The 26,700-nt window shown below is 42.3% G+C and overlaps 3 long non-coding RNA genes across 3 annotated transcripts; 2 read left to right on the top strand and 1 right to left on the bottom strand.

Annotated features, from left to right (window-relative positions):
- Positions 1–23,535, bottom strand: LOC106999828 (uncharacterized). The gene is made up of 5 exons (XR_013397317.1): positions 23,091–23,535; positions 17,034–17,204; positions 16,335–16,451; positions 2,193–2,319; positions 1–721 (listed from the first exon to the last, which is right to left on the bottom strand). It is a non-coding gene; the product is annotated as an uncharacterized LOC106999828 (long non-coding RNA).
- LOC114680287 (uncharacterized) lies at positions 4,320–20,694 on the top strand. Its single transcript, XR_003732418.2, has 2 exons — positions 4,320–5,668; positions 20,427–20,694. It is a non-coding gene; the product is annotated as an uncharacterized LOC114680287 (long non-coding RNA).
- A 31-nt stretch (positions 23,536–23,566) lies between the features above and the next one.
- LOC106999804 (uncharacterized) lies at positions 23,567–24,935 on the top strand. Its single transcript, XR_001446712.3, has 2 exons — positions 23,567–24,105; positions 24,634–24,935. It is a non-coding gene; the product is annotated as an uncharacterized LOC106999804 (long non-coding RNA).
- The last annotated feature ends 1,765 nt before the right edge of the window (positions 24,936–26,700 follow it).

The raw sequence follows: 26,700 nt of genomic DNA, 5'->3' as shown, positions 1-26,700 counted from the left end.
TATATACGAAGGGGAGTTTATTAAGCAGTATTGACTTACATGATCACAAAATGAAGCCCCACAATAGACCATAGGCAAGGGGAGGCGCAAGGAAGCCAGTCTGAGTTCCAAAACCTCAAAAGTAAGGAAACCAACAGTGCAGCCTTTAGTCTATGGCTGAAGGCCCAAGAGCCCCTGGCAAACCACTGGTGTAAATCCAAGAGCCCAAAAGCGGAAGAACTTGGAGTCCGATGTTTGAGGGCAGGAAGCATCCAGCATGGGAGAAAGATAAAGGTCGTAGGACTCACACAGTCTAGTCCTTCCATGTTCTTCTGCCTGATTTATTCTAGCTGCATTGGCAGCTGATTAGATGGTGCCCACCCAGACTGCGGTGGGTCTGCCTCTCCCAGTCCACTGACTCAAAGATTAATCTCCTTTGCTAACACCTCCAACGACACACCCAGGAACAATAATTTGCATCCTTCAATCCAATCAAGTTGACAGTCAGTATTAACCATCATAGTCTCCATGCTAAAAATGTCCCCTTTCTTTTCTGATTCTGCAGCAGTAGAAGCTCACCCTGGCTGGGATCGGTGCCAAACAGTCTGTGATGAAGGAGGGAAGTCTCATCACATGGCTCTGAAAACTGGAGCCGAAGCTGGTGAGCCCATGGTAGTTTGCCAGAAAATGAGGTCCAAGTGGCACGTATAGGTGAGGAGGATCTGAGATGAATGGGAGGACTCTGGAATTAGGAAATGAAGCCAAGGTTTTCAAGAACACAAGAGAAAACAGGGTTTTAGAAACAATAACTAGGTGGCTCTTCCATTTCAAGAGGCAAGGGCTGCAAACATCTCTTTTGCCTTTATTCGAGTGGACACCTAGCAAGTAGAGTCTACGATAAACTTCTCTTCCCAGTAAGCCAGGATACAACCCATTATCAGATGGGAATCTGGCTGCCTAGCTTCTGTTCTCAGGAGTGCCAACGGCTCTCTCTCTAGCTTCCTTTCAATCACTACAATGTAACAGGGTTCCAGAGCTGGGCCTCACTGCTCAGGCCCAGGAAGTTGAGATCTGCCTGAGCATAGTCAAGGGGCCAGCAGGGACCTGCTGCCCTGATCATTGCTCATTAAAGCCCAGGGGGTTTCACGGGAGCATCTCATAGGGTCAGCTGGTGCACAGATCTATTTGGAAAGACTAACCTCCTTGAGCTGCTGGGCAAATAAAGGCCATTCTTCACAGGGAAGGAAGATTGGGAAGGAAATCCTGAAGGGAAAGGGTGGAGGGGTAGAGGTACAAGAAGTACAGGCCTGGTGTGAGGCCAACAGTTGAGAGCGGAAAGAAAAGGCTCTCAAGGGTATCCCGGGGAAGGAGGAGTCAGGTATGTTTCCTGCTCAGTCCCTTTGGGTTTTGTGCCAAAGTCTAAGGAAGCAGAGCCTTCATGAGAAGCAAGGCCCTTAAAAACCAATGAACAAGCAAAAGCTCTGTTTTTGTTTTTTTTTTTTTTTAAGTAGAGACGGGGTTTCACCATGTTAGCCAGGATGGTCTCGATCTCCTGACCTCGTGATCCGCCCATCTCGGCCTCCCAAAGTGCTGGGATTACAGGCTTGAGCCACCGCACCCGGCCAAAAGCTCTGTTTTTAAAGAGGAAAGAGTGCAAACAAGCCTGACCCTGTGGCCTTCACATAGAGAAAAATGGACATGGAAAATGTTTGTTCCCACTTCGTACAAGGTCTGAGGTACAAAGTGGGAGAGAAAGGGGATACAACAGCAGAGGTGGCTCCACTGGCTCAGAAGTAGCAAAAAAAGCCACTACAGAGCCCTGGTGGGGCCCACTCACAAGTGGGAGAGGACTCAGGACAGCGGGGAGCCCCGTGGGAACTCCTGGGAAAGGCTGGGGCACAGAGCAAGTGGAAGAAGAAGGCGTTCACAAATAGCAAGTCATCCTCAGCTATCACGGCCTCAGGAAGTGGAGCCATGGTTTCAGAAGGGACTAAACTACAGGTGGCTTTAGTGTGACCTTACTGCATCCCCACCTTTGTGTGAGAAATCTGAATGACATCTAAATCTAGAGGTCTTAACTCAGGCAGTGGCTTTCACACTACATTCTGAGAGGCTTTGGGGTTTCATGGGTGGCGCACAGTGAGACATGCCAGTTGCATACATATAAGGGCTGGCCTAGAACCTCCCAACTCTATCTTTAAAAAAAAAATTACCTTTTTTTGTATGACAGCTCCTCATTTTTTCCTCTTAGAAAGCTCACTCCTGGAATGCTGACTCCCAGAATCCAGCCACCATGCTGTGACAGGCTCAAGCCACATGGAGAGGTCACCTATAAGCGCTCTGGTCAACAAGAAAATGAGATTTTAAAAACAATTTCTGAATGAATAAAACAAATTAAAAGAATATAGAGCTAATATAAAATTAAAACAATAAAAACTGGTGAATATTAAATTACTGACAGTATTACTAATAAAAAAACTATATAGGAGATATATCTTCTATTTTGTGGTTTTTCAATTCAGATACATCAATTCTTCTTATATTGGATTATGTTTATCTACTACATATATTGTCTCCTATATAGTTTTTTATTTGTAATACTGTCAGTAATTTAATATTCACCAGTTTTTATTGTTTTAATTTTATATTAGCTCTATATTCTTTTAATTTGTTTTATTCATTCAGAAATTGTTTTTAAAATCTCATTTTCTTGTTGCCTTACTGATTTGATATTTTTATTCAAATTTAGTGAGAAATGAGTGTGATTAATATGCTTCTATTGGCTTGAGTTAAATTTTTAGGGGCGAGTGTGGTGGCTCACACCTGTAATCCTAGCACTTTGGGAGGCTGAGGCAGGTGGATCACCTAAGGTCAGGAGTTCAAGACCAGCCTGGCCAACATGACAAAACCCTGTCTCTACTAAATATACAAAAATTAGCCAGGTGTGGTAGTGCACACCTGTAATCCCACTTACTTGGGAGGCTGAGGAAGGAGAATTGCTTGAACCTGGGAGGTGGAGGTTGCAGTGAGCCAAGCTCATGCCACTGCACTCCAGCCTGCGTGATGGGAGTGAGACTCCATCTCAAAAAAAAAAAAAAAAAAGTGTTAGCTAGGTTAGGCTTTGTGTCTTCTGCATACTATAATCCCTTTTTTCTTTTATTTTCTTCTGCTCAGTGGTTTTTCTTTTTTTTTTTTTTTTTGGTCAAAAGGTTATTTTATTGTATTATTTTATTTATTATTAATTACACTTTTTATTTTGAGATAATTTTAGATTCACATGTGGTTGTAAAAAGTAATACAGGGAAATTCTATGTATCCTTTGCCAATTTCCCTCAATGATAACATCTTGTAAAACTGTCATACAACATCAAGACTAGCATATTGACATTGATACAAATCTTACTCAGATTTTCTCCAATTTACTTGTGCTTATGTTTATGTGTGTGTCTGTGTCTGTGTGTGTGTGTGTGCTTGTATTTAGCACTATGCGATTTTTATTGCTGTGTAGGCTGGCATTTTACTACCGAAGTCAAAATACAGAATGGCTTCACCACCATAAGGATATAGTAGGTTGTCCTTTGTAACCATAATTGATTAATTGGACATTTTATATAAATGGAATAATGTAATACACGGTCCTTTGTAACTGGCCTCTTCCATTTAGCGTAATGTTCCAGGGTTCATCTATATTGTAGCACTTTCCACTACTTCATTCCTTTCTATTGCTGAATAACATTTGACTTTATTGATATACCATATTTTATTATATATTCATTAGTTAATGGACATTTGAGTTGTTTCCACTTTTTGGCTATTACGAATAATACTGATATGAACATTCATGTACAAGTTTTGGTGTGGTCCTATGTTTTCATTTCTTTTGGGTTGATACCTAAGAGTAGTGCTGCTGGGTGATATGGTAACTCAATGTTTAACTCTTTGAGGAACTCAGTGTGTTCTAAAGTGGTTGCACCACCTCACATCCTCAATCGCAGTGTACCAATTTCTCCACATTATCAGTTTGTTGTTGTTTTTTGAGACAGGGTCTCATTCTGTCACTCGGCCTGGAGTGCAGTGGTGCGATCTCAGCTCACTGTAACCTCTGTGCCTCTCGGGTTCAAATGATTCTCTTAGCCTCCCGAGCAGCTGGGACTACAGGTACACCACCACACCCAGCTAATTTTTGTATTTTTAGAAGAGACGGGTTTTTGCCATGTTGGTCAGACTGGTCTTTAACGCCTGGTCTCAAGTGATCCGCCCCCCTCAGCCTCACAAAGTGTTGGGATTACAGGTTTATCTACCACATATATTGTCATGGCAATATAACAAAGAACGGAATGTGAGAAAAATTTAATGAGCCCATTTTCTGAAACTGCAGGTAGTATGAAATTAACAATGAAATATCAGTAGTTTAGGGGATACGATACAGATATTATCAATCAGCAATTACTTTTGTGTCCAGAATTTTACCACAACCCTCCATAGCCCTATAAATATGTCTCACTTTATGGACAGAAGTTCAATGCTCAGTGAGGTTAACTTGCTCTGAATCATACAGGTAGGCCCATAATTTGAACTCTGTTCTACCTAACTCAAGACCAATTTTTACTTAACAAACCATGTAATCTTATGTCTAGATGGTGAAATTATACATGGTTTCAATTTTCTTCTTTTGGCTTATTTTTTTCTAAAGTTTCAACAATAACATATGCTGCTTTTGTGATTTTTTTTTAAAAAGTAGGAATCTTAAAAGATTCACACAAAGGTTATTTTTCATAGGAGCAATATATAATCTCTAATCTTTGGAATTTTAACTTTCATAATGCCAGGATAGTGGTTGAAACTGGTTATTTTTCTTACCTTTTTACTCTTTTTTTTGTGGGGATGGGGCAAGGGAGAAGTAGGTTAAATACAAAATACATTCAGAAATAATAACAACAAATTCAGAAATTAAACTGGCTGGGTTTTACTAGTCTAGACTGACACAGTCTGTTTTCTGGAAATCTGTCTAAGCCTTCTGTCTTTTTTTTTTTTAAACTGTTTGAATAACAGTTAAACACACACACACACACTGCCACTGCTTCCACTTGGCACGGTGAGGCTGTATGCATTGAGGCAATGGAGAGATCCAGGGCTCACCCTGATCCAAGGTAAATGCCGCAGGGGCAGGCAAAAGTCTTTCCACATAGAATACACCCATCATGAGCCTGGTCAGAAATAAGCATCCTCTGGAAGGAGACAAGATGCAGACGTGCGATGACAGACTCAAATGGGCACGTTCAAATCTTTCACCAGAAAAACAGCCTCTGTCTGTCAAGTTCCTTGAACTTTGAGTTACTGGCTAAGGTGCCAAGCAAAGGGCTCGGCCAAGTCCTGAGCAGAACTCCTTTCCTCTCCAAAGAGCCAGTAAGGAATCAACGATGAAGAACCTGCCAATTTTCTGTCACTTGGAGAGTTTCCAAGCTTAGGATCCTGTTCAAGGAACCAAAGTCCAAGAGGCCTGTGTAAGAAGAGCAAACAGAATTCTCTTAACTCTTACAAAATATCACTAAAATATGTCGGAAATGCTGTGAGGAAATTACATACTTTTAATTTGTCAGGTCAGCAAAAGTGGGTGGTTAGTAGAGAAAAGTGATCTTGTGAGCTGGCAAGTTATTCTTCCATTCCTCCTTCCGTGTATTTGTGTGGGGTAAGTCATTTTAAACAATTTCCTCTGACTTGGAAGTTTGGAAACATAATGGAATTCAAAACACAGTGTTTTATTTTTTTTCTTGGTGGTTGTTGTTCCTCAGAAGTCAGTGAGGGAGGAGAGAGTGGGAGGTGGAGAGATTTAATGTCCCAAACAGATTTAAAAACTGAAGTTTAAGAAAATTTCCCTCCCACATAAATAGGATTTTTCATGGTATAGGGCTGTTTGTGGTTCTCTCTCAATGCTCCAGGTTTTAAAGGGCTACTCTTTAAGTAACCTCTCTGACCATGTAAATAATGAGACAATTGCAAGAAATCATCTTTGAAGAAGTGATGATTTTACCAGAACAGGAGCTCAAATAATCTCATTGCAATATTTTGAAAGATTGAAAGAAATAGGCTTTATTTACTTTCTTAGACCAAAAAAAAATCAATTTTTGAAAACAAGAAAAAATAACTGAATGCTTAATAACCAGAGAGCCCTTTGTAACTTTGGTCACGGTGAATGGATTAAATGAACTCTCACCTCATTTGTAAGCAGAACTTAAATTTCTTCCCTCACCTGTTGTGGAGGGAAGGAGAAACTGGCTGGTGAAACGAACGTCCCTGGAGTTAGTTTTCCTAAATCAATGGTCCTTGAGATCTTTCCTTAACTTTCAAGCTATCCTGGACATTCTCTTTTCTACGGCTGTGGTAAGTTACAACTCGTGTGTGTGTGCGTGTGTGTGTGCGCACGCGCGCGCGCATGCGTGTAGAAAGAGGAACTTCTCTGAAAGAAACAACATGGTTTGCAGAGATAAGCTCCATCTAATACAAATACAGAGAAAGATGGTGCTGCTGCTAAAACAAACCCTTTAAGCATCTCAGAGTGAATCACAGAGAGCACATTTCCAATGTCCCACCGGAGAGTTTTGCTTCTTAGAGCTATGGCTTCTCATCCATGTTTCTTTGAATCAATGGTCTTTGCATCATTTGGATCGCTTTCTCAGAAGAAAGGGACAAGTTATACCACGGGGCAGTCAAGTCTCTACTTTTATTTGTGAGACCCAAATACATGCTGATCTCCTGTGCTCTCAACTCTATGTTTAAGGAGTACCAGTCCAGCTGCCAAATAGGAATTAAAGAGGATTTGAATCTATACTTCCCTCTCCCTCGGGGGTTCTAATCAAGAGCCATCAAAGCCTCTACCTCCTTTTCTGCCAATTCTCCCCTTACCCCTAGGTCTCCAGCAATCCCCAAGAGCCTCTAACTTGTAAAATCCAAAATTCCCTCTTCCAAAACAGTCCACACGGCTTCTCTCCGCTCAGCCCCCTGGCCTACCTTCTCTCCCCTTTTTGTGATATAGATCATCATTGCCACCCTAAGCCATTAGCCCCATTCACTCACTTCCTTTCCATCAACCTTTCCATTTCTCTGGTCTACCCTCTTCCATTCTCCCAATTCTGCCTAATAAACTGCCCAGGAACCCAACTGGCAAGGACTCTCATTTACTAGTTGGAGACCGAGTTGCAGAAGAAAATGTATGCATGAGGCAAGGGCTTGGGATAAAGGAATCTGGACACCTTCACCTATAAACAACTCCACCCACCACACTTGCAAGACAGAAAAACAGCTTGTAAACCTAGCTGATAACTGTATTTTCCCCCAGCTTCTAGTGCACATATCAGGGTTTCTTTAGCCCTAGCCTGCTGCAAATCTGCATTTTATTTCCCTTTTCTAAGAGAGCATTTGCTAGAAAGGAGTTTCTAAGCACCAAGCCTAGACAAGGAGCAAGGAAGTAGATAACTATGAGCTGCAAGGGTCTGTGGCAGCTCATATCTTATTCCCTGTCTCTTCTCCCTTCTATGTTTTGACTCCAAGAATTACAGCTTTTTCCTGTGTGCAGTCCATAGACCTCACATCTAGCCTATCATGGTCAGAATATTGGCAGGTGAAGGAGGGTTGAGGGTGACATGAAAATGAGAAGTGTCCCACAGAGCCATTGTGGGGTGCACTACTAGCTATCAGCTCATTATTCTCTCTCTCTGGGGTCATGCCTTGGAAAGTGCGTATCTAGACTACTCTAGAATCAGAGCTACCACCAGACAAGGTGGGACTGAATATTATAGCCTCCTTTCCTGAAATCTGTTGTACTGCCCAACAAAAATGTCCATCCCCACCAAAGCACCCTGACTACTCTTTTTAATTGCACCCAGGAATGTTTAAAAAAAAAAAAAAGAGGAAGGCTCTTGGTGTGAACTCTCTCTCTCTCAAACTGAAGCTTGGATTACTTCACAAATTAGAGCTTGCAAAGTCATGCATGCTGTATTAAATTCACTGAATTTCTTCTTACCACAGAATATCAACCTACCATTGACTTCAGGCTGGTTTTGTGTACACTAGTCTGTTGCTTAGAATTTTATGAAAAGGTTGCTGTATCTCCTTCTAACTTACTATACACATGTATACACGTTTTCCTTCTACACCACCTCTTCCATGTTGCCTACATAATTCCTGCACTCATCCCTCATGTTCTTACCAGCCAGGCCTCAGCTAACTTCTTCCTGAGTCCACCTTTTCTTTGTTTTGGCATTTTACATTTTATGTTTTCAGTTATTTAATAGTTTTAACAATTACTTTACACAGAACCCCGAATTATCCACAAACACCATAGGTACCTCATTTTGAAAAGGATATTTTTGATAAAGATGACTGGCTAAGAAATAAAGCAAGAAAAGCAACACACAAAATGTGTACCCCAAGCTCATTTTGGAGGTATTTAGTGGACAATCTCTCTTGAATCCTAAGCAGGCTGGTCATGCTTGGCCCAGAATTCCCAAATAATGATTTGCGTCTGAAATTTCCCATAAGGTTTTGCAATGTTCTATTCATACCTATGACAGTCCAGAACAATACTAATCCAGAAGCGTTTTTAGGTAATTGAGAGTCCACCTTTTCAATCTTGACTTTTCTATCTTCTCCTAGCCTTTATCCCTGCCATTCACCATCATTGACAACAATGATTTGGTGCTTACTATGTAATTTAAGACTTTACCCCATGAGGTATGTGTTACCGTGATCCCTTTTTTAAAATTGTGGTAAAATACACATAACATAAAACTTACTATGTTAACCATTTTTAAAGTGCACAATTCAGTGGCACTTAGTGTGTTCACAATATTGCACAGCTGGGTGTGGTGACTCACACCTATAATCCCAGCACTTTGGGGAGCTGAGAAGGGAGGATCACTTGAGCCCAGGAGTTTGGGCAACATAGGGAGATCTCCATCTCTATAAAAAATAAAAAATTAGCAGAGTGTGATGGTGTGTGCCTGTGGTCCCAACTACTACGGTGGTTGAGGTGAGAGGATTGCTCGTGCCTGGAGGTCAAGGCTGCAGTAAGCTGTAATCATGCCACTACTCCAAACTGGGCAACAGAGCAAGATCCTGTCTTGAAAACCAAAAACCAAAACCAAAAACACACACACATATACAATGTTGTGCAAGCATCACCACTATCTAGCTCCGGAACATTCTTATCGCCCCCCCCAAAAAACCGTATACCCACTGACTATACCTACTGCCCTCCCACCAGCCACTGGCAATCACTAACTGGCTTTCTATCTCTACCAATTTTCCTATTTCTTATAAATTCAATTATATAATGTGATTAAATATCGTATGATTTTTGTATCTTTCACGCAGCACAATGCTTTCGAGGTTCATCCATGTTGCAACAATGTATCAATATTGCATTCCATTTATGGCTGAATAATACTCCAGTGTACGGATATACTGCATTTTCTTTATCCATTCACAAGTTGATAGACATTTGGGTTGCTTCCACCTTTTAACTATTATAAATAGTACTGCTTTAAACATTCACATACAAGTTTTCATTTGAACACCTGTTTGCAATTCTTTTGGATATACCCACAAAAGTGATATCACTGGATCATATTTTAATTCTATATTCAGCTTTTTTTTTTTTTTTTTTTTGAGACAGAGTCTCACTCTGTCACCCAGGCTGGAGTGCAGTGGTGCAATCTCGGCTCACTACAACCTCTGCCTACTGGGTTCAAGTGATTCTCCTGCCTCAGCTTCCTGAGTAGCTGGGATTACAGGCACATGCCACCCACCTGGCTAATTTTTGTATTTTTAGTAGTGATAGAGTTTCACCATGTTGGCCAGACTGCTCTCGAACTCCTGACCTCAGGTGATCCACCTACCCAGCCTCCCAAAGTGCTGGGATTACAGGCGTGAGCCATCGCGCCCAGCCTATATATTTAACTTTTGAGGAACTGCCAAACCTTTCCACAGAGGCTGCATCATCTTACATTCTCACCAGCAATGTATGAGGGTGCCAATTTCTTCACGTTCTTGCCAACGCTAGTTATTTTCTCCCCTTTTTTTATAGCTGTCCTAGTGGGTGTGAAGTGGTAGCTCATTGTTCTGTGGTTTGTATTTCCCTGGTGGCTAATGATAAATATTTGTGCATCTTTCCATGTGCTTTTTGGCCATTTGTATATCTTCTTTGGAGGAATATCTATACAAGTTCTTTGCCATTTTTTAAGAGGTAGGGTATTACTCTGTTGCCCAGGCTGGAGTGCAGTGGTGTGATCATAGCTCACTGAAGCCTCGACCTCTTGGACTTAAGCCATCCTCCCACCTCAGCCACCCCAGAGTAGCAGGCACATGGCAGTTCCTCAAAAGTTAAGTACAGAGGCTGGGCGTGATGCCTTACGCCTGTAATCCTAACACTGTGGGAGGCCAAGGTGGGCAGATCACCTGAGGTCAGGAGTTCGAGACCAGCCTGGCTAACATGGTGAAACTCCATCTCTACTAACAGTACAAAAATTAGCTGGGCATGGTGGCATGTACCTGTAATCCCAACTACTCAGGAGGCTGAGGCAGGAAAATCACTAGAACCCAGTAGGCGGAGGTTGCAGTGAGCCGAGAGTGCACCACTGCACTCCAGCCTGGGTGACAGAGTGAGACTCTGTCTAAAAAAAAAAAAAAAAAAAAAGCTAAATATAGAATTAAAATATGATCCAGTAAACCTGGGATTACAGGTGCATACCACTGCACCCAGCTAATTTTTTAATTTTGGGGAGAGATGGGGTCTTACCATATTGCCCAGGCTGGTCTCGAACTCTTGGCCTCCAGCAATCTGCTCACCTTGACCTTCCAAAGTGCTGGGATTACAGGCATAAGCCATCGTACCCAGTCCCTTTGCCAATTTTAAAAATTGAATTGCTTGGTTTTCTATAAACAAAATCTAATTTTTCAAGAAAAAATAAAAGTGCAGAGAGTTCAGGTCACACAGTAAGCAGACAGCAAGCTGAGATTTGAACCCAGGTAGTCTGGTTCTGTTGCTGTTAGCTTCTGTACTAGAACTCCTCGTTGTACAAATCCCTGCTGCCTGAAAATGACTACACTGGTGTCCATTCATCTCAAAATGTCTGTCTGTGAGCACTGCTTCTCAGTTTTTTAAAAATCACCATTATGCTGGTAATCCCAGCACTGGGAGGCCCAGGTGGGTGGATCACAAGGTGAAGAGATCGAGACCATCCTGGCCAACATGGTGAAACCCCATCTCCACTAAAAATACAAAATTTAGTGGTGGCGCCTGCCTGTAGTCCCAGCTACTCAGGAGGCTGAGACAGGAGAATCACTTGAACCTGGGAGGCAGATGTTGCAGTGAGCCGAGATCACGTCACTGCACTCCAGCCTGGTGACAGAGTAAGATTCCATCCCCCCCCCCCAAAAAAAAAACATCACCATTACAAATTACAAATTATTCTTTTGGGTTAGGCCAGGCATCTCCTTGATGCAAGGGAGGAAAGTGAGATTTACCAAGTCCTTATCACTGCTCTAGGGATTTTCATAGATGCTACAATTTTTCATTTCACTCCTACAGCAACCTGTTATTATTACTGTTAGACTGGAGATGAAATGAAGACAGAAAAGTTAACTTTCATGTCCAACCTTCAAAGGCGGCAATCTGAACCAACACCCCTAGCTATATGATGTGTAGATGCTCTGTTCAAAATGCAGATGCTGCTGAAAATCCTGTACTATTTTCCTTCTGAGTGAATTGGCCAAGGCCACACATAATCAACCACTTGATCTGGAGTCAGACTCCTGGTTTCAGGCTTAAGTTTCTCATTAGTGATGTGGCCTAGCCAACGTTTTTTAACTTCTAAGATTTAGTGTTCCCATTTATAAAACATTCATATGAATACTACGTGAGGCATCCATGTAAAGACCCTAACAGAGCCTAAATTTAAGAGATGAAGATGGCAATGATGACCACAAGGAGTAATGACGGTTCCTAGCGGTACCCTTTGCTTGCCCTATGTTACTGCTAAAACTTGTACCTCCTCTGTGCAGGGCACAAAAACATGCAGCTCAGTTCACTTGGAGAAATAACACCAGTAGTTTCCAAAGAGTGGTAGCATTCTTTGAAAATAAAGATCAAAACAGGCAATCTAGTGTCTATGGTTGAAGAAAACCAGTCTCTGACCTCATTGCTAAATATGAGTAAAATGAGAAATCAGGCCCTAATCCAAGTCAGCACATTTTATAAGAAAAGGAAGTGAAAGGCTGCAGGTTGGGAGATTAAGCTGAACTATCTTCTACAGAAGAGTTCCCAGCTCTTCATCCCAAGTACCCCTCCTGGAGAATGGCCGAGCTGACACAGTCTGTGGACTTGCTGGCTTGTTTGTTTGCTTTTTTGTTTGTTTGATCATCACACATTTTACACTTCCAAACCAGGATTTCCTATACGGCACTGATTTTCAGGTATACTGGTGTGCACAGGAGAAAAGAAAAAAAAAAAAAAAAAAAGGAGGCCAGGAGTGGTGGCTCATGGTTGTATACCCAGCACTTTGGGAGGCTGAGGCAGAGGATTGCTTGAGCCCAGGAATTTGAGACCAGCCTGGATAACATAGGGAGACCCCCTATCTACAAAAAATAAAAATAAAAAAATTAGCCTGGCATGGTAGCACGTGCCTGTAGTCCTGGTTACTCAGGGGGCTGAGGTGGGAGAATTTCTTGAGTTTGGGAGGTTGAGGCTGCAGTGAGCCACGACTGCACCACTACACTCCAGCCTGGGCAACAAGAGTGAGACCCTATCTCAAAAAAAAAAAAAAAAAAAGAAAGCAAAACGAAGAAAAGAAAAAAGGGGGGCTGCAACTGTCAATCTGGCATCCAGAGAGCTAAGTTCATGAGACTGCTTCAGCCTTCCTGGGTTTCCATTTCCCTTATCTATAAAATGAGTGATCCAATAGATTCCTCACAGAGCTAATGATTTATGATTCCTATTGTTTAAGGACTACTTTGTGGCTTTCTAGAAATATTAATCATCAACATACTACATTGTATTTTGATGGCTCTTGAAAGTAGGCAGTGAGGGGTGGACATGAGTCAAGCCAGGGCAGAAGAAGTTTGGCATTTGTAGGTGAAGATGAATGTACTCAAAATCCTGCCCTAATTTTGGAAGGAAATGCTGCAAAATGGTAATTTATTTACTTATAATAGACAGCCAGATTGTCTAGCTATAATAGACAGCCAGATTAGCCTAGTTTGGGAATGTGTTAGCTGTTTAGGTTGTGGCTATGGTTGCTGAGGAAAAAAAAGGTCTAAAATGCTTTGGGGGAATCTAATTTGAAAGAAACAAATGGATTACATTTTCCTAATTTAGCAGGCAGTTAACTGTGACTCATCCTCCTCTCTCTGCTCATGTGATCGGGATAGTAAATACGATATTGACAAGAAAATCTAGCCCTCACGTCAGCAGATGCCAGCCCTCCTCAGACTGAAACTGCAGTGAAAATGTGCTTGTTTCCTGTTTTCTTTACATAACTAAATTGCAGGGACTGTGCCAGTGTCTATTATTGTGTCCTACGTGAAAAGGGGCTGATTGCTAATTTCTAACTTATGAACTGCAAATATTATGGAGAACACTCATGCCTTCTATTTCCTGCTTTTACACAGGCCGGAGTCAAAATGAATAGAGATAAGTAATAGGTGCTTATCCTCCTCCAATTCCTGAGACAATCTGCTCATGCTCTTGAAAATCTCATCTTTCAAGGTTCCTTGTAGCAGCAAGAATACTGAGGAAAATAAGCACAAGTGCATAGCCCAGCTCTGCCTCTTACTATCTGTATGACTTTCGGGAATTTACTGACCCTCTTGTTGTCTAGTTTCCTCATACAAAATGAAGAGAAAAATATATTTATTTCATCCAGTTGTTGAAACCTAATGGTAATATTTTTAAGGCATTTGTAAGCATTGTTATCTGTTGGGTAAACAGTCAAGAGATGGTAACTACCGGCATCACAGCTAACATTCACTGGGGTGAGTTGTAACAGGGACAGCAATACAGACATGTGCCCATCAACATAAGGGACAGAAATGAAAAGACGGATACTCACATAGTGAAAAACCACCCCGCTCCAGGCAAGGTGACAAGCAGAGTCTTTTATTGACTCAAAGGGAAAATGTGGAGTCATTTACTGTGTTTTGAACAAAGGGACTCCTTGAGATGTTGATGTTGCTGCGTTTGATCAATGAGTTGTAATGTTACACAGGCAGCAGGAATACATCTGTCTTGTGTTTGGTCCAATATTGAAGCACACCAGGGAGCTCCTCATAGCATGCTGGTGTGGTAGTTAAGCTCTTTGCATTATTTGTCTAATGAGAAAAGGAATGGGTTGTGAAGTTGCAATTTCCAAAAAGCACAAATAGTAAAATTGGAGAAGCCTCTCCTCTCTTCCCTTTTCCTTCCTCTCATCTTCATCTCAGTAAACCAAAAATATTTTTCCTGATAGCCTGTTATAAAGCTTGACTTCTGGATACTAATGATTTATGTTTGATCTCAAGAGTTTGAAAACTTCAAGAATCTTCTGATATAACTGTGATCTGAGAGACCAAAATAGATGCCCCTTTCTCAACTAAGATGGACCCTAGTTAAGGGAATGAAAGTTATCTATGAGCCAAGGGTTCAGGCTTGGCTGGCATGGTAACTTCCTAAATTCCTACAGTTACAAGAAAAAATTTATACCCTTGCTAAACTTCCTAACAATAGGAGCTATCAGGCAAAGTGTCAGAGCCTTCCTAACTCTGATTTACAACCCAGGTCACTGTAACTCTGATTGGATAGAGGACCAGTCTTATAAACATTCTTTCTTGATAAGCAACTGCAAACCTCAAGCCAGTTTCAGCCAGCTTAATAGAGACTGCACACAAACTGTCTGTGTCCTATAGTTCACCTTTTGCTGTAAAGTTCCAAATTCCACCTCATTTTAATGCTGAAACCCCACCTCAAAGTGAACGTGGGATGTATATTACATGTATGTTTACCCATTGCACATGCGCTCGACTTCCTTCATAAATATGTACAGCTTTATCCCCAAACCTGCTCAATGTGTAGGATTCTATTGCATGATGCTGGACCTGGGAGGCATAAAACCCAACCTGCCCTTTCCCTCTTTGAAGAGAGAGCACCTTTGGTCCATGCTGAAGACCATCTCTTCCTGGTTTGCAGACTGATACCGCCAATAAAGCTCTCCTTTCTACTATTTAGCAATTCTAGGGATCTTTTGGAAGACAAAATGCAAATACCACTGGAAGAGGTAACACCCAAATCATAGTGTGAAAGGAACTTAAAGAAAATCTAATGCAATGCTTTTATTTTTTCCAACTTCAATAATAAACGCTGCTGAGTAATTTGATTAAAGCTACACAATGAGATGGTGCCAGAGATGGAAGAAGATTCTAATTTTTCTGGCTCCCAGTCACATATTATTTCTTCTGCCCATTCAGAACCATCAACAGCTATGAATATCCTTGGGGAAGAAGAGCAAGATTAGCCATAACACTAGTTTTCAGACTTGGCATGGACCAGAGATGCTGTTCTCTTACTAGACACACATATTGTTCCTACGAGACTTTATTTCAAGAGTATTCTGTGATTTAAGATACATGGTTTCATGGCATTCTTGTACAGCCATGAAGATGCCCTGGTCATCAGTCTTTGCAGAAGAAAATAGAATGTGTTGCAACAAAAGGTGGAGAAAAAATCCAGGCTTCTCAGCTCTGGAGAGGGCAAGCTTAAAAGTTACCATGATGAGAGAGGCCTGCACAGTGAAAGCAGCATAAGACCCTTGGAAGTTTGGGAGCAGAGGAGAAGCTAAGAGGGAGGGGAATCAGCTGTAGGCTTGGAACTCGCAGGCATTAGGGGCAATGTGAGAGCCAGCCCTCAGGACCCACAGCAGGAGTGGGCAGCATTTCTACCCATCTCTAACATCTTTGTGTCACCTACTCATGATTCACAGTCCCAGAGGGGAGCACCGACTGGCCAAACAAGGTTGCACATTCACTTCCTGGCGGGGCAGCTTCCCTAGTCAGAGGCAAGCATTACCCTCTGCCAAGATAACATTTGGGGGCAAGAGCAATTTTCCAAAAGGAAATAGGTGCCATGGGCTATGGAGTTTGGATATGGGACAGATGAAAAGCAAAAAGCAGCTGGTAGGGACTCTGTCCCTGAGTCTAAGTGAGATTTAAAGCATAGAATATATGTAGAAAATTGATAAGGTGACCCCACCAGAGGAGTGTCCTCGGAGAGCTCATTAGGAGGAGAGAAAGATCCAGGCTCAATGAGATCTACCAGGGAACAAACGCACCTCTTAGTCAGTGGACAGGAGGAAGATTCTGGATACAGAATGGCATTTGTCATGTGGCGTTGAGCCCTGGCCTGGTCCCCATGCACTGGTAGTTGAATCTCATGGACAGTAGAGGGACTGTAAATAAAAAGTGAAAGAGCTTTTTTACATTTTAAAGAACATTGAGACAGCTGTAGACATCAGGGCACCAGGGCACACAAAGCACTGCTGAGGTTAAGACAGGTGTGAGTTTCTCCTCTTGTGCCACAGACCACTGTATGATACACCTCCCTCTGGCAGACGGGCCAACAGAGCACAGACAGCTCCCAGAAAGAGGAGATGTGTGGGAGCCCACGTGATCCACCCTCAGGCACGAAGACCCTGCTTATGAAGGGAGAAACACAAGCCACTGATTTCTAATTACTATCATCAGTGTGACCTCATTAGAATCCTCAGTCTGATGAGGAAAAATTCAATCCACTCTCTAAAGCAAACCCTGAAGAGAGGTGAAAAGGGCAGACTAGCTGGAATATTCAGGACTCCCCCTTCTTACTCGATGAGTAATGCTGGGCAAGTTACAGAATGCCTTTGAGGTTCAGTTTCCTTGATTGTTAAACGGAAATCCTAATTCCATGGGTGATTGTGAAAAGTAAATGAGATGAGAGGTTAAACCCAGCCTAAGCATGTGGTAGTAGTACTCAATACATGGAAGATACACACCTGAATAATAATCACCATAAAATACTCATGATTCATTGGCTGCTTCCTCTGCACAGACACAGCGTGGTTCTAGCTCTGCAATCAGACATCCTGTGTTCAAATCCTGTACCTTCTCCTTAGTCGCTAGCTCTCTGAGTTCTCAGGGTCCACTTCTCTGGTATTACTCTCCTCCTGCAATTGTTGAGAAGATTAACTGAGATAAAGGATGTAAAACACAGAACAATGCCTGTCACGTGCTAGGCTCTTAAGAAATGTGAGCTGTTATTGTTGCTATTGTTATCCTCAGTACACTCCTTCCAGTATTTGCCCAATTGGGTTAAAGTAACAAGCAGTGACTGAAGATGCTGACACCAGGGAGGAGTGGGAGGGAAGGGGGAGACAAAAGGAGCTGGGGGAGAGAGATAAGAGAAGAACTTTCCATGTTGATATTTGATCATGGAGGATGGGCTCCCAAGTCACAGTCATGCACCTGTTTTGGTTCTAACACTTTCTACCTAGAAGAGCTCTATTTAATGTGATTTTTTTTCTAAATATGACTGATCTTAGGAGGAAAATACTCACTTAGTACTCTGTAGGTGTGAGGATTGCTCAATGAATATTATACTAGATATTCAGGCAGGACTTAAGGAAGGAGAGCCTGATTTTGGGTGATTCCAGTGCAATTATTAGTTAATGGATTAGAAGTGTATAGTGCTCAAGGAAAGTTATTCATATACTCAAGATACCCCCAAAGTGCCTGGCACTGAGCAAAAATCTTGAGAGAGAGATGTGAGGAAGAAAAACCCCAAAATATCAAAGGGCAAAGAAGCTTACAAATTGTTAAGATTACCAAACCCGACCACTTGCATATTTTCAGGCTCTTAGGTAATGAGTTAAGGAGGCATTTCGAATTAGACAAGTTAAAGAAGAGGAGAAAAAAGTTCCAGACAAAAGTTCCAGACAAAGGTAAAATTACTAAACATATAACAAATTCAAAATGGAGAACACACAAAAAAACATGTCATTTAGGAATACTTGGGTGTCTGTTGTCTTGAACATCTTTGAGATCAGTGAAACAGAGAGATTCAAGGAGACAGCAGGGCTCAAAATCAACACATCTCTATGAGCAGACTGATATTCAAAGAGGAATGGAGCAGAAGTCTTTGTTAATCATAATAAAGAATTTGCTGTATTCAAATGAAATAACAGCAAAGTGGAAGTATGCCAGGGCAATACCAGTTTTCCAAGCAGGAATAAAGAGAACACTAGGAAATTACAGAGCCTTCATCTCAATGTCTGTAATTTGCAAAATAATGGAAACAATAGCAGGGTAAGTTTGCCAAATGCATTTACAAACGAGTATCATTCCCTTTAATCAAGCTAGTGATAATCAACAAGGCTGGAGAGAGGCTTGAGGGTCTATGAATCTTTTTTACTTGATGGGACTACGACACAATTAATAATCACATGTGACTTATTTTAATGTACTGTCCAGATAATTTTACATAGAAGTTACCTCTAATGTGCCTATTATGGAAGAAAGTAAAATAAAAAGTAAAGAAAGAAACAAAGTACTATGTGCTGTCTCCATTATATGGGATGTGCTACTATATATTCCTTTTTGCTTAAAATCCAACAGTGGCATAGCACTAAAAGGGAATTTAAGAGATCAAATAAACCATGCTCCTAGGATTGGATCAAAACCACTTAAGACATATGTATTCCACAGGGCAGGCTGTTCCCTGTAGTCTCTCAGAGCCCATTAACATGTTTAGCTACTCTTCCATAGAATATTCTTCCTTATTGAAACTTGGCTGCATTTTAAGCCCATTTCCCATTGTCTAGTCTTTGGTGAAGACATTAAACAGCCAGTGAGCATTCTCCTAATACTGGAAAACCTGCATTCAGTTCCTGCTGGCAGAGTCCATAGATTAAAGGATTTTACTATACTCCTTTTGCACGGATTTTGTACTAATTTATCTAATTTGAATACTTACCCCATGAGCACAAGGTGCCCTGAGCTTTGAGGAATTAGACGATCTGGTTCAAAGTGTGTTAGAACTGGGTTTAATGGTGTGAGAATGGGCAGGACTTCTAGACCTCTGGGCTGCTGATAGACATCTCTGCTAATTTATGATTTCTCAAATCGTTTTCCATGCCCAGTTAGTTCCACTTTGCAAGTTTCATTCCTTCCATGTTCATAGCAGATGTAAAACACCAGTGCCTGCCCTTCATTGTTTCTCTCCGTTCTTGATCCTTCACCTTGGAAAATGGCTTTCTTCATACTTGAGCAATTGAGGTCATTGGGTTTAAAATTCCTGAGTTTTCCTTTCATACACACACACAAACCTTTTTCATCTATTTCCTTTCTTACAATTTCAGATGGAGATGTGCTCTTCTTGTTGTTGTCAATTAATGTCTCCAACCCTGGTCCAGAATGCATCCCTCTCCATCTCTTTACCCCTTCAGTTTTCCTTTCCACAGGCTGCTTCTTCTCGATGGACAAACATGTTCAAGACTCTAACTTCTAAAACCATCCCCCCAAACCCAGTGTCCCCTTCTAGCTACTGATCTTTCTCTCCGCATGACTTCAAAGACAATTTTCTTAATGGAACAACCTCTACTCATAACTCAGCTTCTTCACTTCCAACCCTGTAACTGGCCTCTCTTTCCTGACAATGCAGGTAAAGTTACCCTGGTAAAGATTTGCTGCAATTTCCTAACTGCTAAATCCTTATATAACCTCTTTTTAGTCACTCTGTAGCAACTGATACTTCAGACGACTTTCTCTTTGAAACTCTCAGAAAAGGGAATGCTTACACACTGTTGGCGGGAGTATAAGTTAGTCCAACCATTGTGGAAAGCGGTGTGGCAATTCCTCAAACAGCTAAAAACAGAACTGCCATTCGACCCAGCAATCCCATTATTGTGTATCTACCCATTGGGTATATACCCATTCTACCATAAAGACACATGCACACAAGTGTTCACTGCAGCTCTATTCACTATAGCAAAAACATGGACTCAACCTAAATGCCCATCAATGACAGATTGGATAAAGAAAATGTAATACATATATGCCATGGAATACTATGCAACCATAAAAAAGAATAAGATCATGTCTTTTGTGGGAACATGGATGGAGCTGGAGGCCATCATTTTTAGCAAGTTAACACAGGAACAGAAAACCAGATACTGCATGTTCTCACTTATAAGGGGGAGTTAAATGATGAGAACTCATGGACACAAAGAGGAAACACTGGGGCCTACTTGAGGGATGGAGGGCAGAAGGAGGAAGAAGATCAGAAAAAAATAACTATTAGGTACTAAATCTAGTACTTGAGTGACAAAATTGAAAGACTTTCTCCGGGGCCTGGAAGCTGGGCAGGGGGTGAATAACTCCTCCCTTCTCAGGTTCAGTCTCAAGGCTCAAGACCACTTGCGCCAGCAGCGTGTGTCAGCAAGATAGCAGAAGCAGGAAGACAGCTGGCTGGAAGACACATACCCCGTGAAGACCAAGAGAGAAGCCATCCGGGTACTGCGTAGCAGTTACATCAGACGGAGACACTTCCTGTTTACAGGAGACTATAAAGCCCCTGCCCTGTCCTCATTTGGTGCTGATGCCATTTTAGGCCTCAGGCCCTCTACACCCAGGCACTCATTAAAACAGTGTGTTGCTCCACGCCATCTTGTGTTGTCTCTTGGCGCACTCTCAGGGTTCGAACCCATACAAAAGCCTTGCATCATACTATCTCCCTTTCGCCCTCATGAGACGCTGCGCAACACCAAAGGCACCCTCTTTTCATAGTCCCTTTGAAATCACCTATGGCCGAACTTTTGTCTTGGGGCCTCCACCCTTACCAGACTCTGAGCCACTCGGGAATTATCTCCCCTCCTTAATCCAGACAATGTCTTTCATTCTTGAAGCAGGAAATGAGGCCATGCCCCTTCCTGTCAACATCTCCTTGTCCTCTCAACATAACTGTCTTGCAGGCACAGATGTGTTTATCTGCCAACTCGACCCTCACAAAAACCTACAACCGAAGTGGACAGGCCCCGTACACTGTGATACTCAGCACGCCAACTGCAGTGAGAGTCCAAGGACTCCCCCACTGGACCCATCGCACCAGGATCAAGCTCACCCCCAAGACTACTCCTTCCTCCAAAACATTAACAGCGGGCAACACCCTCAGAGTCCCTGTATATAATAACCGAAACAACAACAACAACAACAAAATGATCCTTAAAGGTAGGAGGAAGCCAAAGATGGCAACAGGACAAATGGCCTCCACAACAGATCATGGAGTATTACAGTCCTGCCACTTGGGCTGAGGATGGTTCACGGGGTTATCGGACTCCCATATATATGCTAAATAGAATAATAAGACTACAGGCGGTTCTAGAGATAATCACTAAACAAACCGCCTCAGCCCTGGAAATGCTTGCGCAACAACAAAACTAAATGAGCACAGCAATTTATCAAAACAGGCTAGCACTAGACTACTTATTAGCAGAAGGTGGGGTCTGTGGTAAGTTTAATATCTCCAACTGTTGTCTTAACATAGACGATAACAGAAAAGCAGTACTTGAAATCCCTTCAAACATCAGAAAAGTAGCCCACATACCAGCCTAAAGCTGGAAGGGATGGGACCCAATAAACGTTCTAGGAGGGTGGTTCTCTAATTTAGGAGGATTTAAAACACTGGAAGGAACAGTAATCTTCATCATTGGGTTCCTCCTATTTCTCCCCCGTGTTATCTCACTAATAATAAAAGCTATTAAAAGTCTTGTTGAAACTATGGTTAACCGCCAGACAATCCAGACGATGCTCCTGCTGCAATGACACTATGAATACCAACCCATCTCTCAAGAATACCCCCCAAATTAAGTTTTTCTGTTTCCAAGGTGCCCCCCACCCCCCATATCACGACTGAAGCAGTCATTGAGAACGTCCCTTTTCCCTTTTTCCATAACCAAATAGACTTTCCCCAGGGCCTGGAAGCTCGGCAGGGGGTGAATAACTCCTCCCTCCTCAGGCTCAGTCCCAAGGCACAAGGCCACTGACGCCAGCAGCGTGCGTCAGCAAGATAACAGAAGCAGGAAGAGAGCTGGCTGGAAGACACATACCCCCTGAAGACCGAGAGAGAGGCCATCCGGGTACTGCGTAGCAGTTACATCAGACTGAGACACTTCCTGTTTACAGGAGACTATAAAGCCCCTGCCCTGTCCTCATTTGATGCTGATGCCATTTTAGGCCTCAGCCCGTCTGCACCCAGGCGCTCATTAAAACAGTGTGTTGCTCCACCGCCTCGTGTTGTCTGTTGGCGCGCTCTCGGGGTTCGAATGGATACAAGAGCCTTGCAAAAATAATCTGTACAACAAACCCCTGTGACACAAGTTTACCAATATAACAAACCTGCACACGCACCCCTGAACCTAAAATAAAAGTTAAAAAAAAAAAAAAACTCTCAATTTTGAAATCCTCCCATTCTCCTGGCTTATAGGGCTTTTACATCTGTAATCACTTTAATGATCCTAAGGGACTGTATTCTGTCTTGGCTTCTCCTGTCTTCTTTGCTTAGGAGATTTCCATCTCTCCCTTCATTCTGACACCTAAATTCCAGAAGATTTCATATTTACATTTCTGCTCTGCTTTGCCTGCTCAAGACATGTATACCCAACTTTTTTCTAAAACATCTCCACTTAAATGCTCAACTACCTCCAACTTAAACGATCTGATCTACCTCTCTCTTCTCCGTCTCACTGTCCCTCTGCTGTCTGTATTTTCTCTCAATTGATGGTATCTCATGTGTCGCCTCTCCACTTCATCCGCATGCCATGGTCCTCCTTGTCTCATGTCTGAATTACTGTGATAGATTTCTGACTGCTCTCTCTGCCTGTATTCTGGTCTTCCCTTCATCAGTCATCAATGTCCTGCTGGAATGCTTGCTAAAACCAAAATCGAATCATGAATCTCTCCTCCCAGCCCTTTGGCATCTGCCTTAAGTCCTAATCAGGGTACAAAAAGCCCCTCACAATCTTACCATTGCTGCCTTCTCCACTTTCTCAGGCACTCACCTCCATTATCCTCCTCTCACCCTCCAGCAACATCGTTCTAAACATGCCATTCAGTTTCATCACTATGTGACTTTGTGCCCCAACTCCACTGCCTGAAATGCCTTTCAAAGCCCAGAGTAGGTGTCACCTCTTCCACAAAGACTTCCCAGTGAGGGGTTGGGGACGATGGATAATCACTCCCTTCTCTTTCCTGCCTGTGAATTATTCGTATACTTAGACTCTTGGCTTATCCCTCTGCACTGTTAATATTTGTTGATATATCTGTCTCTCTCTTGGACTCTGAACTCCTTGGGGGTAGAGTGCAGGCATTTATCTTTGTATTCCCTTACACTGTGCCTGTAATATGGCAAACGAATTGAGTTAAATTTAACTAAAGACAAGAAATATTCTGCATAGTGCCCAAGGCTGTGGAGGCTTGTTGGTTAACTTACCTGCCTTCTGCACAGGATACCTGCCTTCTGCAATTTAAGGTATGGAACTGTTTTTTTTTTTTTTCTCCAGCACCTATCACAGTGCCTTGTACATAAGAAGCACACAAGTAAATACTTTGGCCAAATAAATGTGTCTTGTCTTAGGGTAATAGACTGCCCCCACCCTGTGGCTGTTTTAAAAGTCTGTGGTTTGGTCACTGCATAAGAACATGTAAATGAATAATTTCATATCAGCAAAAAAAACACGGCCAGGCGCAGTGACTCACGCCTGTAATCTCAGCACTTCCGGAGGCTGAGGCGGGCGGATCACCTGAGGTTGGGAGTTTGAGGCCAACTTGGAGAAACTCCGTCTCTACTAAAAATACAAAATTAGTTGGCCGTGGTGGCGCATGCCTGTAATCCCAGCTACTCAGGATGCTGAGGCAGGAGAATAACTTGAACCCGGGAGGCGGAGTTTGCGGTGAGCTGAGATCACGCCACTGCACTCCAGCCTGGGCAACAAGAGCGAAACTCCGTCTCAAAAAACAGACAAACAAACAAATATATGGGGAGTCTAGCCAGCCCCCTTCTCTGGAACTCTAGCGGTGAGTGACCAAATCTACACGGATGCTGTTGCATCTTCTTCCCCACAAGTTGTGAGTCCCAGCTGATTCAGCAAGGAATAAACAAGGGTAGGATATGTGTGGGTGGGGCACCGAGGTCCCGAGGAGTTCTCCTCTGGGTCGCTGAACTGGAAGATCAGGAAGCTCTAATCAGGGGTGGCAGAGAGAGCAAAGAGTAATGCAGGCGTTCGAAAGAGAGAGAAAGAACATGGCGGGCAGGGAGAGAGAAAAAGAAGGAGAGGGTGAAGGAGAAGGAGGAAGAGAGAGAAACAGACAGAGAAGAGATGGGGGCCAGAGAGAGAAAAAATTAAGAGAGAAAGAAAGAGAGGCTCTCTGGGGTCAGATTCCAGGCTTTACTGAGATGTAGCTGTGCTTTCAGACTTCAGGTTTCACGAGCTACCCTGTGTCCCGCTGAAGAATTCCCTCCTACTTTGGCTTCTATCTATAGAGTAGTCAGAGTGTTTTTTTAAAAAGTAAAATCTGGTAATGACCATACTGGTCACCTTTCAGTCTCTCCAACCTGCCATGTCTCCTGGCTACAGAACCTTGGCTTGTGATGTCTCCTTCACCTAGAAGAGCGGCACCCACTAGCACTCCAGCGCCAACAGCTCTCTTATAACACACAGTGGTAACTTCATAATTACTGATATGATCCACTCATTGTCTGTCTGCTCAAAAATGTCTTCTTTGTAGTTACCCAGCAATGTCGCTCAAATGCTTAGCACAGTGCCAAACACACAGCACACACATAATGGTTTGTTGAAGGAAGAAAGAAATACAATATTAAAGTTGCTGATTATGTTGTGGTTTGAGACTGCTTTGGCTCATCTTATTATTTTAGTTCTCCCATCAGTTATTTGTTCTTCTGGGTTAATGAGCATCTCCTGCTCCAGGCATGTCATTATTCTCATCCAAGGCCGGGTCAAGCCCTCCTGGTGGTCTCTGTGGTGCTCAGAACACTGGGCACAAACAGGCTTCAGGACGTGAGGAGAAAGATGGGAAGGGGAGAGGCACCAAACCAAGCCCTTTGGAAAGAAAGAGAAGAGGAGGGGAGGGGAAGGGAGGGAAGGGAGGGGAGAGGAGGGGAGGGGAGGGGAGGGAGGAGAGAGGGAGGGAGGGATTGGGGAGGGAGAAAACTATTAAACACTATAATAAATTTACAATTAGATAATTAAATAAGCACACGCTTCCCCAAGGAAATTTAAATCCCCTTTCCATTGGCATGCCAAAAAAGAGGTGATTTCCTTCTCTTCCTGCCTCACACAGAAATATAGTGTGACTTGTTTTATTCATGGTCTCCTTGGAATTCTAGCCCAACAAAGCTTCTAGTCACTTCTCCTAGTCCACCAGCGGGTCCCTGGAAGGCAGAGCCTGCTGCTTCTGTGAAGCCCTCATATTGCTCCATCTGAAAGTGAGAAAGAATCAGGAAGAGGGGAAAACAAGGTGTACTTTCCATGCCTTCCTTTAATTTGGCTCTGTGAATTGGCTCAGCATAACTAGCTGAGTTCCCATCTCCCTGTCCCTCACAAAACGAGATTTGTGACTTTTGGGGAATTTTTGCCAAAGTAGTAAAAATTCTTACATTACTAAATCTCTTTTCATCTCAGTACTAAAAGATAATACGTCCAAAGAAAACACTAAAATACCCAAGTGCCTCCCACTGGGATCAAAGAATTTTCCGTTTCCCCAGGAAGATCTTTAAATTTTCTCCCCTGTCAGTCTTCCAGCTCTTTACTCCCAGGAAGAACCACTTTCTCTCCTTACCCTGAACCGAAACCCTTCAGCTTTATTTGTTTACTACCTCTCTGCTTCAGAAAGTTTTCCTTTGATTAGCTTTACACAATTGTGACGATGATGATGATGAGGAGGATGATGATGATGTAATCCACTCCACTGTCTAGGTTATCAGTGCTCATTTAATTGGTTTGCAGTTTACTACTTGATATTTATTTATAATATTAATAGTCCTAATTGTGTTCATGTGCTAGTTTCTTTATTCAGTGCCTAAAGTCCTTAAGGAAAAGAATATTTAATTCAGTTTTATTCAAAAAGTATTTCCTCCACTGTATGAGTCCCTGGCACATGGGTAAGTGCCTACTGAGTACAGAAAATATAGTAACTGCTGAGGAAAACATTTTTAAAATAGATGTGACACCATCTCTGCCTTGGATATGTTTATAGCTCTTTAGGAAACAAATCAAAAACATATATATGTTTTATATAGATTCACATATATTCATAAATTCATATATATACATATGTTCATATATATGATTTTATATATTCATACATATTCATATATATACATATATTCATATAAATGTGTTTAAGTCCATTTTCTGTTGCTATAACAGAATATCACAGATTTGGTAATTTATAAAGAAAAGAGATTTATTTGGTTCATGATTCTGGAGGCTGGGAAGTCCAAGGGCATGGTGCTGGCATCTGCTTGGCCATCTGGTGAGGGCCCTGTTGCTGTGTCATAACATGGCAGAAGGGCATCACATGGCAAGGAAGAAAGAGGGCAAAAGTGTGCAAGACAGAGAGAAAACAGGGACCAAACTTATTCTTTTATCT

Source organism: Macaca mulatta, chromosome 8 (genome assembly GCF_049350105.2).
Source record: "Macaca mulatta isolate MMU2019108-1 chromosome 8, T2T-MMU8v2.0, whole genome shotgun sequence".
Lineage (NCBI taxonomy): Eukaryota > Metazoa > Chordata > Mammalia > Primates > Cercopithecidae > Macaca > Macaca mulatta.
This window is presented reverse-complemented; position numbering and strand designations above follow the sequence as displayed.